Below are 17413 nucleotides of genomic sequence, written 5' to 3'. Positions count from 1 at the left end.
TGAGGAATGAGAAGCCTACTTCAGAAGGAAACAACAGCCCTATAATTGGCACTGGTATATATACTGTAATATCAGATAATATTATCAGGGACAGTACATCTGAAAAGGATCCAAGGAATAACCAAGATCCTATATTTGGTAAACAGATTTTTGCATCTACATGTACTGCAATCTGCCACATGTTCCAAAATACAGATAATGTTTTTATGTTTTATATATGTGGATGCTTTGGTGCTAATCTCTACCCGAAGAACAATCTGAATTGGATAAGTGACTGAAATATTAAACAAGTAGGCAACGGACTATTTCTGTAACCTGGAGTGACAAATTTTTTATGAGACTGGACTTTGTTTTAAAATCCCTGATAGGCTTTTTTTCCCTAAATCTAGTTCCAAAGATATCTTTGTTTTAGGCAGGTCTCTAAAATATTTGCTGATCAATCCTTTAAGATCTCTTTAGGCTATCCTTAGGTAGCAAACCAAATAGAGAAATTTGTTTACACAGTGAATCCATAATAGGGTGAGTCTCAGTAAGTAAGCTCCGTGTAACTTTTGCCTTTAATATTAATTTATTATTTTTCATTAAATGCAAGGTAAATGTTGTTCAGTCCCATCTCTTTTATCTTCAACCAGTAAAATAAAGTTATCATGCAGCAAAAGCTAAAATACCGAGTTTGAAAGCAGGTTTTGTAAATCTTAATGCCCCAAGGATGATCAGATCTCAAGTGGTTTAATAGAAATAGGATATAGAAGTAGGAAGAACAAAGGCTGTATCACTTGTGACTAAACTTGTCTCCCTACGCTGCCTGCCAATCAAAGCTGATGGGCTTAGATCTCTCCCACCAGCATTTCCTTCACCAGAAGGGAGCTGTAATAGGAGAAGACAGCCCAGGCCAGACACATGCATCTGATTGCGCGCTTGTGTACAAAATCTGAACCTACACGCGGCTCCAGCTGCTGCTGAGTGCTGCCAGTATTACAGTCAGGTAGGCAAGAGGGAGGCCTGTAGCTCAGTGTCTATGTGATGTTGAAATCCAGACTGATAATGTGGTTCTTGGGACCATCTTTATCTAGTGTCTACGCCTCAGCATTTGGATGGTCACTGTACTGAATAAATGGCACTGTCCTGAGGGCCTTTGCAATAGAGTACTGTTGAAATTCAAAGTGGTAGCTGCTGCTCACGCAGGGGCCATGCTCACCTGAGCTGCAGTGACTGTTTGAAAATACAGTTTGAAGTAGCCAGATATTCTGAATTGACTATCTGCTTTAGGGTAGGTGTTGCTGTGACTCATCAAACGTAATCGCTTCTGTGATTGTTAGTAAAGAGGATGGGCTATTTCACTTTGTACGCTTACTGGTGGTATTTTCTCAAACATAGATATCAGTCCCCCTTCAGATATCCGCTGGCTCCCATTTATCAAAGTGACAGCCAGCCAGCAAGCAAACCTCTCAAAACCTATGATAAAATTAGCTGCAATCGATACTCCATTCAAAGTAATATGATTAAGCCTACAAGTTTAGGTTTAATTTCATCTTGCAGACTGCAGATGACACTGTTTCTGAAGGACCTGATTTTTGCAATAGCTAGAAGAAGATAAGCACAGATCAATTTACAGTTCTTGTTGGCCAACAACACTTACTAGGAAAAAAAAAAATGTTAGGGAAAACGTAGCTGACATGTCTATTGCAGGGAGAGAGTTATAAGCTATCACAGACTTCAGGACAAAATAGCAGAAGTTTTATTACACAATTTTTTTTGAGGACTCCAAATTATGATGAATGCTGAGCCAGACCACTTTCAGATTCATGTTATTACTGGCACACATTGAACTTAGTGAGGCAGAATGCAGTTTGGTATTTATAATTGGAATTATCACTTGTAGGTGAATATAGCGTACCGATTAATCTTAACTACCAGTTGAGTGAAGAATTTGGGCAAGTATGTAACTTTAAAGTATTTGAGGTAGTATAAGGATGTTAGTGGTACGAATTGGTTGGGAGTTACACTGGCTGTAACTAAAAGGATTTTCCAGAGTTTGAGTGTACCTCAATGTATCTGATAGCTATGTAATTTGATCTGCTTTAATGTTGTTTTTCCCTGATAGCTGCCCTCCAGTCACTGAGATGTCTGCATAGTGTCACTGATTCATTGCCAAAAAATACTATTAAATTTCAAAAATTTAGTACAGGGCATTATACTGTTGATGTCAGTTTTTGCATCATTAAGATGCATTTGAATACAGTCTTGAATAAGAGAACGGGGTGCCACTGGCAATGCTGATACTTATTTTCAGCGTGTAAGATCTCATCCTGCTTCTTCATCCACTGTGCACGTGGGCCGTTTCTTCCTTCAGCGCTCTTGCGTGTGATTCATCTTGCCTGGAGTGATCAAACTCTGGTGCTGCCTTGTCATTGTCACCCACTGTTGTAATGCTGTAATGCAACGTCAATGAAGCCATAAATCAAGTCTGCTCTGAAACAGATACTTTTGGAAAGCTAAGCATCCTAAAAGTTCTGCTCAGTGCACAGTCCAGACACCAGGCTGATCAGCTCTTTCCAAGCTGATACAAGCAAGATGTTTCCTATTATAATTTGGGGGTTGCTGCTGGCAGAAAATTCTCTGTGAAGATACGTTCTTTGTGGAATTTGTTCTGTTTCTCTGATCCGTTACCCTGCCTGGAAGACCCTTTCCTTTCAGCTCTTTGGTTGAGGTCCTGCTGCGGGCGTAGAGTTGAGGTGTTGGTGTGCTCTGTGGAAGAAGGATTGGCAGCAATTGCAAAAGACAGTAATGCAGAGGGTTTGAGAATAAGGGTTTTGGCAGCTTCTGCTAGCAGCAAATCCTGAGCATTTGATAACACTTACAAAGAAAATGTCAGGAGTCAGTGCCATATTAAAGAAAGCCTGAACAAATCTTTCAATTTGGGCTGTGAGAGAGACTGTTTTACAGTGGTGTGTGCACACATGCGCATACACACTGTGTGCTTTTGTGTGTGTCTGTGTATACATAAGACCTGGCCTCTGATTCTTGTAATCCCTTCCTACTGGAAAAAAATTTCATGGTATTATATGGATTTGTGGTTAATTCAGAAGAAGAGCTGTGTCTTAGCCCATTTCTAATCAATTGGTGCCAGAAACATGCATCTGACTGTGCACTTCTGTACAGCCTTTAGGTAGTATGTATAAAAAGGCAACTACCCCAGGAGTTTTAGCTCTACCTAGCAGGAAAGCAGTATCTGTGTTATGAGCTATCTTGCACGCTCTGACCATGCTTTTGCCTGAGAAGTGATCATGTTTTCATTGTAGTTCACTTGGAAATGTTTTCTTCTGAACATGTTTCTCCTGTTCAACTATCGTCTAACCCAGAGCCCAGTGAAGCAGCTGCCTCTTGGGTAAATCCTCTCAAGGCACAGTTCTTGTCAGACTCTTTCACGTGTCCGTGTAGGTTAAAATGATCAGATCTGCTGATGTGTGCTGCCATCAGCAACTGTATTGGCTTGGGCACATCAGTGCATAGAGTGGCTAATTAAAAGAAATAAGCTGATCTCTGCTCGCCCTGAGCCAGGTTAAATTGTAAGTAAACTTGCAAACAGCAAGTCCTCTTGCTGGACTCCTCCTGATGCTCAAGAAGCAGATGCTGGGGGTGACTGTCACATTTCTTGTGCAGTTGGAAATGCAGTCATCTCAGGACACTGACGCAGCTGGAATTACAGCTCTGTTTCTATCTAGCTCCGTAGAGATGTGCTTTGGTTAAGGCTGCCAGTAGCCTTGAAATTGTATCTTGCTTTAGTTGGTCCCTCAAAGCAGTTATTTCTGTTGAAATTCACATCAGATTTGGGAGGTTTATATCCCACGCTTTAGAGTCAGTGCTTGGCAGGAACTGTCGTTCTTAATTGAGGCAGTGCTTGCTTCCTGGCCCTTTGCTGGTGTGTTTGTCAGGTATGAGTTTGCTGTGCAGAAAGACTTTAGGTGTGTTTAACTTCATGCTCTGCAGCTTGACTTCAAAGGATTTGCCCATATCTCAGAACTACAAACACCTTCATCTTCTGTGTCAGGATGACCTGGTTCCTTTGCTCTGCAAAGCAAAATGAATGGTGCTTGCAGATTGCTCTGACACCAGCAATCATCTGTGCTTCAGCTGCCTCACTTGCAAAATGAGAATGCACGCTCACCTAGTCTCTAACATGTGTAGACATCTGAAGGTTGAGGTGTACTGCACATTGTTTTAAGTACCTCACAGGTGGTAATTGTGAGAATCCATCTGACTGTACAGCTCGGTAAAAAAATGTTACAAAGATGGATTAATGAGTAAGTGTTTCTTAGCTGTAGCTGAACAGTGGTCAGAAAAATGGAAGGTGGCCCAGCGTTCACGTGTTCCCTGAGAGCTTGTTTCTCCAGAACGTGGCTTTCCAAATGCCACCGGAAAGCTGATGATGACTTCATCTAAAACATTGTAAATGGCAAAGTATTCCACAAATGAACTCATCATCTTAAAAATCAATAGCATTTAAGATGTGTGTTCCAAACAGTGACAGCACTAATCTGAAAGTGTTCCCTGATTCAGCAGCTGAATGGAAATAACCATTAGAGAACAGGATGCTTCCTACTGTTCCGCCCACGTCTTTCTCTTTTTCGGAAGTAATTCATGTTCCTTCACAGCTGGTAATGGCAATGAACTCCTCTGTGCCTATGAATTCCTGAGGCATGAGGAGAAATACTGAGAATAAAGAATCAGCAGCAACGTGACTGTGACACAAGGCTACCAGTTAAGACAGGTAACTAGCTTAGCTTTGGTGTTGGGCAGGTAGGATTTGCTTGTTCTTGGGGAGAATATGGTTAAATGTGGGGTTTGGGGCTTACAGGCATTGATTTGAGCTAGATTTTGTTTCTGGAGTTAGACAATGCTTGGCTTTAGGACTGGGAAGAGTTATTGGATAGGAGTTATAATTGGGCTAAAGGACAGAAGGTGCCAAAAAACCCCTAAACACTCTTATTGGTGAAGCATGTAGTGCCTGATAGTGTAGGGTGGCAGGGGCTGACAGGTCTATTTGGGCAGATTTTGACCTGGGGTTACAAGGTGTTGCTGGCATTGGCCTGTGGTTTGGACTACCAGGGCAATGGGGACCAACAGGTTAGGAGAAAGCAATGACGACTTGATCTAGGACTAGGTTTAGACAGGGGTTTCAGAACACCATAATAAGATGGAAGCTCAGTGTATATGGGGTAGGGGCATCTAGTCTGGTAATCTGCATTTCTTGTTGAGTTTTGAAGGAGTATTTAGGCTACACTAGGCTAGTTGATGCCTGCTGGTGTTTTCTTGCTGTATTAAATATGGGACTGAAAATGTCTGGGTCTTTGTTAAAACTAATCACTTATGTAGAAATCAATGAAACAAATTTTCCCAAGGGCTACGGTAATTCAGCTCTCCAGAACACAAGGGGTGGTCATTCACAGAAGAGCGTCTCCATATCGCAGTGAGCTTTATTTAAGCTGTGTGACTTGCTTTTTACCGTAAGCTGTGTTTGTGGGCATGGCTGCTCTTTCTTCCCTTCCAGACTGATGGGCACTGCTCCTGGCCATAGGGTGCAATTCTGCTCGAGCTCCACCACATCAAGCTTTATGGCCCACTCATAAAAGTAGATTTAACAGTAGCAGGGGCCTAAATGCTACAGCATTATTGCAAAGCAATCCAGGCTCCAGAGTCACTGCTTCAACAGCCTTGTAAGAAGTTTGGCTAGACAACAACCTGCAAGCCACCAAGGTAAATGTAGAGTGCCTCCAAATCTGGCTCAGTTTCAGATGTAGTTTAACACTGATTTCAGCTGGGTGAAATTCTCTGCAGGGATGTGTAGCACGCAGAACCTCAGTTCAGGCTTTCTTATGCTGCATCACCTTAGTTTTTCTGGAGAGATGTTGTGCGCTCAGTCCTTTATGCATTAGTTGATTCTTTGCTGACCTTGATGCTCACTCATTACACCCAGCAGTCAGCTTCAAGAACAAAAGGAGGTTTCATTATTGCAGTTCAGCTGCAGCCAGAGAGAAAGATGGGCTACAGATTCAGGGAAGTGCAGACAGAGAAAGTGAGTGTGAATGTGTGTGCACATGTTAAATTCTTAAAACACAATAAACTAAAAAAGCCAAGGAGAAAACAAAAAGTCCAGGCAGAAGGAAAATCTTTAACTATTAGAAATCATTCCCGTAGTAATCTCCATCATAAGAAATCCGTTTCTAAATTCCAATACCCTCTTCCTTCTTCATTTTTTAAAGCAGTTTGTCCATGCAAAACTATTCTCTCTCACCTGCTCTGCCAAGAGGCCCATGTGGAAAATGACCTAGGGACAAACACAACATTAGAACAAAATAAAGCAACATATGCTGTGGGGAGCAAAGACTTCTCTTACCTCTTGTACACAACCCTCTTTTGTACTCCTGCCACACAGGTCCACAGCTTTTTATCTCCTGGACACTGTAGTGGAGATATAATATTCTTTAATTTCCAGACAAAAACTCTCTACCCCAAAATGCTCATTATAGGATAGAAATATCTTTGTTCTTTTAAGAGACTCATTTGGGAAGTCACTGCTTTTACCGCTGCTTGCAGTAGGACTAAAGTGCTCTCAAGACTTTTATAAGCTATGTCTACACAATTTCACTGCAGAGTTTTGTTTTTTGATTTCCCTGTGCCCGTTTGCTGTGTCTCAGTTGTGCTTAGAGTATCTGTTTGTTCTTAGCGAGACTGCCCCAGGTGTTATTTCCCAATTGATTCCAGCACGGCCTCTGAAAATATGTTGGAGGAAGGGCTCCAGATCCTGCCTCAGAGAGATTTGGTAGTAAGGGGCTGGTACGCGTCCAGTGAACATTTCTCTGAAATGCTTCCTTTTTTACCTGGCAAGGTCCACCTCTGAGGCTAACAGCAGCATGCTCCTGAAAAGCTGTCCCACGGTTCGGAGGTGCTGCACTTTGAATGCAGAAATCTGGCAATTAGACCCAGGCATGAGGGCCTAGCAGTTGGCAACTAACTCCTCTTCAGCTCAGCAGTGCAGTCTCCCTTGAATTAGTTTTGGCTACAAAGAAAGATTAAACGAGGTTTATCACCTAGTTTTTTTCCTTCCATATAGACTATAAGTGCCTTAAGAGACTATTTGTTGCTCTACCTGTATGGCACCTAGCACAGTGTTCCTTGACCCTAGCAGTAGTCATGTCCAGACTAGTTAGGAGGTTATGTGCTGGAATCGAGCTCTCCAAAAGCCAAGAACCTGTAGAAAGTTTTGGGACTCTGATTTCTAACCTCCAGTCAGTTCTTCCTCACCGTGTGTAGGGGGCATTTATTTGACACATACAATTTCTTTAGACAGTTCAATATCATTCAGAAGCATTGTGTGCCTGTGAATAAACTTTGCTTTTGATGCTGCTTTAACTGATACTGAAGTCTGCTCTAGCCCAGATGAGGCATTAGAGATTGGTTTAAGAGAAAGCCAGTGTCCTTAATGTAGTGATGGACTATCCTAATACGCCATTATTTTCCTTATGCATTGGGCCAATACTGTAGGCTAGCTGGGTGATCCTGAACACTTGGTAACTTATTTTGTAGTACCTTAGCATTAAAAATGTATTGAGTAGTTTGCCTTTTCAAGTGCTGAGTGTGTTTAGATGCCTTTTGAACCAAGTGCATTATCCAGTCAGCAAACAGCATGGCAGACTCTGTAAAAACAAACCCGTTCTGAGTTCAAAGCAAAGTATCCACATTTTACCCCAGGCATATGAGTCAGCACAAAACCTAACTGAGTTTTCTTTATGTTCATCTAAGTATTGCTATAAAACATTGATACGTTCATATTGGCCCCCATAGTACTCTAGTTGCACATCTAAATCGCCTACTAGAGGAAAACCTTTTTTTTTCTTTTTTCTTTTTCTTTTTTTTTTAAATTAACGGACAAGCGTATGAAACACTGTAAGATTAAACTGCATCTCTGTTCCAGTTGCATCCCTCTGACTCTAGCCTAGCTTTGTAAGGTATAAGCCATTTACAGGCAAGGGCTCTTACAAGCCAGCAAGGAGTCTCCCCACTAGTTAGCCAGCTTCTCACAAACATCCTTCATTTGAGAAAGTCAAGGATTAAAAAAGACAGGTGAAAGCTTGCAGAGTGGGTTAGGCAGCATCCTGCCTCGAGGTCCTGGCTGAAGGGATGCCCCAAGGGGGACTGCTGATGGGATCCTGCCCCGAGACTTCTCCAGTTAGAGGGAGTGGGGATAAGGTGATGTCGCCCTGCGGAGGCTGCGTGCAGCTCTGTGCACACCTCCTTTGGGGAAGTATCTTTAATTCCAGAGGCAGCTGTGCTTGAGGCTAATAAATCTTCTTTTCCTCTTAATGTTGGAAATTTACAATAAAAATGAAGTCTTGTGAACCTATTCTGCAGCCAGCCCTAGCTTCCCGGGAGTGCCGAGGCACAGAATTCAAGCTGCCTGAACCAAATGAGACAGCGGGAGCCCTGAGAGCAGGAAAAGCCATTTAAAGCTCTTCTGCTTATATCTTTCACTGCTGAACTTGCTGTGGGGGTAGATGTTAATTTAATGAGTACTCATTAAATTATCTTACAGACTCAGATAGGTCCCAGCAGGTTCCTTGAACATGACACAGGATTTTGTATTGTTTGGGCTTAATTAATTTTTCTGAGGGACAGTTATAGTCCTAACAGAAAAGGGTGTAAAAATAACATTGGACAAAACTTTCTGGAGACAACTTATGCTTATCCCCACCTATGCTCCTGTTATTTTTAGGGTAATATTTAAAATATAGTTCAGCTTTCAGTATTTTTTTTCCCCCAAACATTCTAACTAAATTATTTTTTAACTGTTAGGAACAATAGCCTCAAACAAAGAAAAATAATTTTAAGCAAAAGCAGTTTGTATGACCTAAAAGAATTTGAAGTTAATCAAGATTTGTTTGGGGGTTTTGCCTGGAAAAAAGCCAAACATGTTTGTCTCGGGATCCATCTGAGAGAGTTTTTCACCATATTTTTCAGATTTCCCACAGACGGAGAAGATCAGTTGTTCACACAACACTATTATCAGTGTGAGTTGGGAGAGATTAATTCCACCTGAGATGTACAGTTCTAAGTGAAGTTTAACAACTCTACCGGGGCAATTAAAAACAAAAAATAGGCTGTTCATCTGAAATTTGAAGCCCAGTAGAAAGGGGGAAAAAGTAGGAGATTTGAAGCAAAGAAACTACATAACAGTAGTCATGGATGATGTTTTTCAAGGCTGTTCCTAAAGTCAACTGACAGATTATCAGAGAAGCCATCTTGTATTAGCAGTAATGGAGGACTACTTAGCAGCAAGGATAACTACTTGTACCTCATCAAGTCCTTTAGTGATCCACTCTTGGTAAATATGAATAATAAGCAGTAAAATATTTACCATTTTCAGGGTTCAGAAGGCTGTCAGTGGACTCCGAAGGGAGGTCCCTCTCCGGGGTGCGGCTGTGTGCTCCAGCACAGCTGGTGTGGTGATGGTGCTGCACCCCTCTCTGCAGACTCCCCTTGCTCATGTCAGGAGAAATACAGGTATAACACATGAATTTTGATAAAACGGGCAAGCCCTCTAAACAGCCGTAAGGTCCCTTTCCTAGATGGTGTGGCTGACTTCACCTCTTCCAGTACTGGATGTGTGATATCCTCCAGGCTCCAAACCCTCCTCTGTTAGCAGGAATAGAGCAAAATACCCTGAGGTCCTCCAGTGCTCTTTTTTGGTCCTGCTGTTTTCCATATCATTGAATGAGACAGCTCACATGAGGCACAGAGTGAATGAGCAGGATGCTCAACAGCTAATTTTGTATTTAAAAAAAAAAAAAAAAAATATTTTCCCCCATATTTGGACTAACAGCTTATCAGTGTGAGTCAGGCCTGAAGAAATGAAACACTGTGTTACATGGGTTTACATATAAATTAGCTCACATTTTCTCAGAGACAGACTGGACATTTTCTATTACTTTAGCAGAATTTTCCAGTGATTGGGGTTTTGAAGGCCAATGTACCCTCTGCATTAAGAATACTTGCTGATGTTAGAATTCAGTTTTTATTGGAGATGAGGTGTGGTCTGAAGGTTTATTAATAGCTGAACTGATGTGTAGCCGGCAGGTCAAATCGAAGGCAACGTTATTTAAACTAACTCAACACTCTGTGGTACGTTTATTTTAGGGAAATCTGGAAACAATTTCATTTGCCTCTGATAAATAAATAACGTGTCAGGTTTGCAAATTATATTTTAAAGGAAACTTTGGGTTAGTATTTCCATGCTTCTGAAACAGTCAAGGCGAATCCACCTGAGGTAGACTTCAGCTAATGAACTGTGGGGAGGAACATTTTAAATCATTTGTCTAAAGTGATGAATTTTGAATGAACTGAGGTTTCTGATGGACAGAGTGATTGAAGATATTTACTTGAAAGCAATTCAGTAAGTAAGGACCACGATGAATGTATTCTGTGGATGTGGACATTCTATATTGTGAATCACTTCTGAAGCGCCTAATCCTGTGATATAAAATATGGTAATGACAGAGTATAAACTGCCTACAGAGGCCACTGCTCGGTGCTTTGACCTTACTGTGGATGTGAGCAACTTATTTTACTGTGATTGATGCCAAAGGTGTCCAAGACTTACAGTACAAATGCAGCTGGGCAGATGGGGAGCTGCGGCGAGAGAGGGGAAACTGAGACCTTGGTGGGTATATTTGGCGAGTCCCAGGCTGAGAGACATAATGGCTCAGCGTTTTGTGGGTGGAAGAGCAAGGCTGTCTCTGGAAAGGGGCAAGGAGACCTCCAGAAATGTGCACAAGAATGTTTTCTATCACGGGTCTTATATATTCAAAATACAAACTGGGGGGGGGGGGGGCCTTACTTTCCTAAGAGCATGTAAAGTACTTGTCCAGAAACCACAGGCTTATTATGTTAATTTAATGATGCTGTAAAATGTGATTTATGGCTAATTTTCTTGGCTGTGTTAATCCCCAAAACAATGCCTGCAGGAAACTGTGGGAAATTTTTTTTTTCTGTAAGAAAACTCGACAGTGATTGCTCTTGATTTTTGTGGTTGAAAAACTCCTGATGCCTGTTTTTTGTTTATTTGTTTGTTTTTTAACTGAAACCTCAGTGCTTTTCCCAGTTGCAGGAAGGAGGGTGTTTCGTTACCTTGATTTATCAAGCAATTGTATCTACGTGAACAGTTGTTTTGAGTTATCTGCTTCCAACACTTCCAGAATGGAACTGGAATCTGCTAAAATTCAAGGAGATCTGATGCAAGCAGACAAATTGTACTAGGAATTCAGTGCAGCGCTGTTAAAATAAATGAATAAAGCATTGGTAATGAACTCTTAACTCGTGGACACAGAGCAGTTCGCCGAATTGCAGATTGTTTTCATACTTCAATACTTTCTCCATTATGAAGCAATTAACTCTCTTCTATTGTCTTTTAAGAACAAAAGCATTTGTTTCAAACATTGCATCTTCCTCTCTTACCAAATATCTTTTTGCAGTTTTTTTAGTCTTTACTGTTTTGGATGAGAGATTCACATTCTTCACAGTGTCACAGGCACATGAATAGCACATGTATTCAATTTCCTAGAGCACAAGTATTGTTTAGGGTTGAGTTCTTAATATTTTTTCCAGTAAAATTAATATTTATTCCATTCATAAGAAGCAACTGCAGAAAAAAAAAAACAACGTCTGCATCCTCACAAGGTGGTGTAGATTTCAGCAAATTATTTTATTTACCTTAAATTGTGATTTCCTCTAATCATTGTAGTAAATCTAGATTAGCAGCTTGATATGCATTATAGAGTTTATGCCACAACTTCAGAGCATCTGTTATATTTCATAACTGAAAATGCTTGACTTTGCTATCTTATTTCAACATCTTTTACTTCCATTGCCTGCTCTTTGAACTAATCAACAGCAATCAAAAGGGGAGAGGAAACACAGTATGTGCAAAAGGAAACAAGGTGCTGTAATTCAATCCATGCTTGGAGAAACAAAAAATTGACTGGTACTTACTTTGATGGAAATGAAATATGATTTACATTTCTTAGTACAACAGCAACAATAACAAAAATCCAACAACAAAAGGGTCATGAATTTGTTTTTAAGATAGATTCGTACTGAATTGGAAACATGCCTTTCAGTGTTGGGGGACAGGAAAAAAACCTGATGCACCACTTCCTAATTTAATACTTATTTGTTTGTGCTCAGCTGGTGTGCTATTATGAATATTATTAACCAGGGTGGGACACAGGTAATTTTAAAAGAAAATACAAATTGTTTTCCTTAGGGCTCTCATGAAGTCCTTTCATATTCTCAGAAAGAAAAGGACATTATAGACACTGAAAATTTAAGATTGTATACAATTGTATAAAATGGAGTTTGGAGCATTAATTACTTGTAAATCTTTGTCCTGTGTATTTTAGACTGTACAGGAGGTTAGCCCTAAAATCTAAAGGTGATTCCTGGTCCAGCTGAATTAATGGGCTGTTTTGTCATTGGCATAATAGGGGCAACAGTTCAACCAGTGAGTCTTTTACAACTAATGTGAAAATGTGCACAAGGCTGTATACAGGTAGTCCTTGCTCAAAGAATTTGTAATATTATATCAAAATGCATCAAAGAATGGGGATGTGCTCTCTTTTTATTTGAACTTTGTTTTTAGTGACGATGCATTCCTTGAGATTGGTTGCAACAGAATTTGAAGATGCAAATCCCATGCTTAGATAAACAGAGGAAGAGGCAAAGAACCTTATACTGTCTGAAAGGTGCAGCAAAATATTTTCCTGAATGAAATCTGCAATGTAAAGGTTCTGTGACAATAAATGTTTCACAGTTAAATAATCAAGCAAAAAATAGTGATTTTTATGAATAATTTTAATGATAATAACAATTCTTAATTTGTATAGTAACTTAAGCAGCCTGCAGACAGATCTTTGAATAGCTTCTGGTGATCCTTGTACCAGAATCATGTTCCAGAATTACAGAATTCCTTGGGCTTTTTTGTTTTCAGACCCTGTTTTCATCAGGGCACAAGCTAAATTGTGGAATTTAAGCACATTGATTAAAATCTATCTTTGCTGCGTTCCATCATTTTTTCAAATGTAGCCTGTTGTTTTTTCCTTGTAAGGCTGAAAAACCTCATACTTTCTTACTCCATACTTTAAATCTCTCAACCACATGTAAGTGGTTTTAAGAATAGACAACTTCTTCAAGAAAATTTCATAGTTGTCTTGGCAAGGCAGAACAGCAGTCTTTGAAAGGCTATTTCAAAGGATTTGTCAAACACACTCATAGGTATGTGATTTAACCACCAGGCCATTCTACTGTGGGGGTTTTTGTTGTTGTTGTTTTGGGGTTTTTTGTTGTTGTTTTGGGGTTTTTTGTTGTTGTTTTGGGGTTTTTTGTTGTTGTTTTGGGGTTTTTTGTTGTTGTTGTTAGAGATGTACATTTAAATAACTGTGGAAAGTGCAAGAGCTTAGGCTGCTTTTGGGAGATTTCTATTCCAAGTTTCATTTGAATTGATTCAAAAATGGGATTTGAACTCATCTCTGCCACCTCCCAGGTCAGTGATTACTGTTCTAGATGATTTAATTATTTGTTCTATTTTGGGGGTTTGTTGGTTGAGGTTTTTTTCCTCAAAAAGAAGCAGAGGCAAGTGTAAATCTCAAAACTTTACAGGACGAAAAATTTTATTTCTGCTCATGTCTTCTACATAATGTTCACTCTTGAAGATGAATTAGTTCATAATATCCATTTTCTTACTGACAAACTGAACAACCCTTTGGACTGAAGTGCTGTATATGTTAGAGGAGGTGACCTTATCTTAACACTCACCTTTTATTCTTTCGATCAAAAAACACCATTCATTGGCACAAAGCTGTATGGGAGATACAGAAGTCCTACTATAAAATCCACTTTTTTTTTTTTTTTTTTTTTTTTTTTTGGATCTCCTTTTTAATGCCAAAAAGCTTTGAAAAGACACTGGGAATCCACAGGGGAGAGATAAATTAGACTCTAGCTGACATGACTGAATTTTAAACTACTGAATATTTTACAGTCAGATTAGATAATGCTAGGTTCCACTAAGCGTAGCATCAGGCTGTTTGGGGGGTTTTGTTTTCAAATGCAATTTGAAAATTGAAACCAGCAGCTCAAACTATTGAATATCTTTAACTCAGTATGTGATTCGCCATCTTGCTCAAACCTGGTCTAAGACTCTTCTGTAAAGTTTAGAGAAATTTGACCTTTCCCAGCATTTCTTGTAAGTGATCTCAATTTCATGCCTTGTTGATTAGGGTTCACCTTATTCTCCAGGAGTAGCAGAAAAATAATGCAAAGAGCTTCCTTGGACTGGCTGCTTTCTGGCTTGTGTTGATAAGGTGGAGGTGCTGTCTCTGTCGCTTCTGAAAGTGGCTGTAGATGGTAAATCCTGCAGTTCTCTCCCAAATGATGTGACAACGCTTTATCATACTGCTTCCTCTGACCCTTCTCACAGTCCTGCTTAGCACTTGGTCCTGGGCTGGGAATTCTGCTGGTTGTTAGGGGGTTTTTTTGGTGGGTTTTCTTGTTTGTTTGTTTTGGGGTTTTTTAGTTGGTTTTTGTTTGTTTGTTTTTAGAAAAATGAGATATTACAGTACTAGTATGCTGAGTTGGCTGATCCAATGGAAATAATTACATCTATCATATTCCTGAGATAATGTATTTAATTAAGTAACTAAAGACAATGTAGCTGAAAATATGTATCCCTCATTTACTTTGATTTTTTTAAATACAGTCACAAATGTTTATGAGGCTCAAAACACAAGTGCAAAGCCATATATTTTGCAGTCAGACAATGCAGGTTTAGTAGGCTGAGACACATCCTAGAGCATCGTGCTATGAATTATTTTGGACAGAAAGGGTGAGGGTGAGGACCAGACATTTGCTGGTGTGGATCAGTGAACTGAGAATAATTCTATTTTACTTTTTATTTTCATTCATTCAGTTTAAAATGGAAAAATAAAAGTTCATTTTGGAAATCTTTCTTGACAATGGTGAAACCTTACAAACTAAAGAGAGAGAAAGATGCCTGGATCTTGCTAAGAAATATTTCTTTGTGGGTACGTTGTGCCTTTAGGGCAGCTTTGAGGTTCTGTTGCGAGATAAAACTAATGGGATCTTTCCGGTGAAGCTTTGCTTTTTGCTCTGATGTTGCAACCAGGATCATATACCCCACAGTGGCATGTTGATAATTACTTCTTTACAAATGATGATTCATTTGATCTGTCTGCTAGATATGGATCTTCCTCCTCCTTTTGAGAAGGGGGAGAGTATTTTTTCAGCTTTAGGATTGTGGCAGATGCAAAAGAGGCTGCTGAGTTGAAGGTCAAACAGTGGGGTTTTTTTTCCTTCTCCCTGCAAAAGAAAACACACAGTGCTTATTTCAGTGTTTTAATATTGAGTTGCCACAAGGGCCTTGTGCCCTTTGTGGGGTAACACCTTTGTAATGTGTGACATTGCAGCCATTGCTCCGTTACTGGAGCACAAAAATTGTTTGGCATGTATTTGTGTCACTGCATGTGCTCTTAGAAACAGCAGCCTGGAAGTGTGTAAAAACATATTTGCTCCTTGACTGATCTAAAATTCTTTAATTTCGTGATTGTTTTAAACTTTCTTGGATTATTGCTTTTCATAGGCTGAATTACTGCTGCTGTCAGGAGTTGGGTCCCTGGGCTTTTTCATGCTCCTCTTATACATGAGTGCAGTGAGAAAGGTGTTATGTCTTGTTGCAGAGTCAAGGCTGCGATTTCAAGATCCATACCCTCTTAGCCTGCCTGCAATGCGTATGTGTGTTGTCTGGGAAGTGTGCATGGCTGGCTCTAGTTCCCCTTGCACAGCGCTCTCCACGCTGAGCCATCTGGGCTATCGGTACTGGGATGCTGTGTCAGCACGGGCTGATTTGAGGGTACACTGTAGATGTGATACTATTGCATGGTACCTGTTTGCTTTGCACAAGTGATTTAGAGGGGCATGGTGCCAATATTTTTAATGCCAGGGTACAGCCTCTTTCTGTTCTCGTAACAGTTGGATGTAGGGAGAAGACGGGGATTCAAAGGGTTTGGTTTTGTTGCAAGAAGCCAGTGTCTTCTATTCTTTGTACTCCTTTAACAGCAACCCCATCAGTATCTTGCTCTTTTGTTGTGCAGCTGACTTTCCCAGCCTGCCTTGTCTGAAATGCCTGGATATGAGATCTGTAATCAGTCCATGCAAATGATTGCGCTGCCCGCTCTCTCCCTTTTTCTTTCTAATTTTTTGGAACAGTTGTGTGTACATGAGTTCCTCTGCTGGCCTAATTTTTTTTCCTCCCCCCTACAGACTCATCTAGTCTTTTACATTGTGCTGATGTGCAGAAGCGCAGGGGGACATTTGCATATATGCAAAGCCTTAAAAAATGTGCTGAGAGGTGTAACCTCTTCTTGGGCAAGCCATTTTCATTTTCTCGCCTAAGAGTCGTCTTCTATCCTGTCCTCCCTGTTTATTATGTTAAAGGGACCTTCTATTTCTCCAATAAAATAGCTGTTTTTTTCACAGCAGTGGCAGTTTGTTACCCCGTGTATTCATCAGAAAAGATGACATAAGTCTTTTTCTTACGTGTGCTAAGGCTGTCAGAGGTTGTAGAGTAAAAGGGAGTGAGCGGTTCCCCTGCAGCCACTGGTGCACAGTTCCCTCCATGGTACAATGACCAGTGCATCTGAACTGTCATGGACAGCGACATTTGCAGCATATAGACGGCAGACCAATTTTAGAGGAAGGAAGAGGTAAAGAGTGTTGTGAGCCTAAACAAGGATGAGGTTGTACTGCTGAATTTTCATGGAAGTAGGGAAAGAGAATACGATTAAGGATGTTTGCACTTCAGTTGTTTTCAAGGCTCATTTTCAAGTTAAGAGGGAAACTTTATAACAGTGACAAAATCATAAGCTGAGTATAATTGCAATTATCACGCGTACAGGGGAAGACTTTTGCAAGTCTGTAAGAATCTATAAAAATAGTAGAAAAATTGAATAATTTATTTATATTAATGCTTGGCATTAGACAAACAAGATGTGCAGTTGCTTTGTGTTCTCAAAATGGGCTTTAAGCATCTGTGTGAACTGAAACAAAGATGAGAGTGGTAAATTCTGCAGAGACAGACCAAAGAATGTGGTTCCATGTTCAGTGGAAGAGATCCCATCACTTGTCAGAAGGGGAATTTGATCCTACACTGAGTCTATGTCCAGTTTCTTGTATCATATCTCTGCACTAGTTACATGGGCTGTATCCTGTAGAAGTTGGAGTGGAAACTATGCTATACCATCGACACCAATAGGCCTTGCTTCTGCAGTCCATCACAGAGGAGCTGCCG

Source organism: Aquila chrysaetos, chromosome 9 (assembly GCF_900496995.4).
Source record: "Aquila chrysaetos chrysaetos chromosome 9, bAquChr1.4, whole genome shotgun sequence".
NCBI lineage: Eukaryota > Metazoa > Chordata > Aves > Accipitriformes > Accipitridae > Aquila > Aquila chrysaetos.
The sequence above is the reverse complement of the archived record's forward strand: the minus strand, read 5'-3'. Positions refer to the sequence as shown.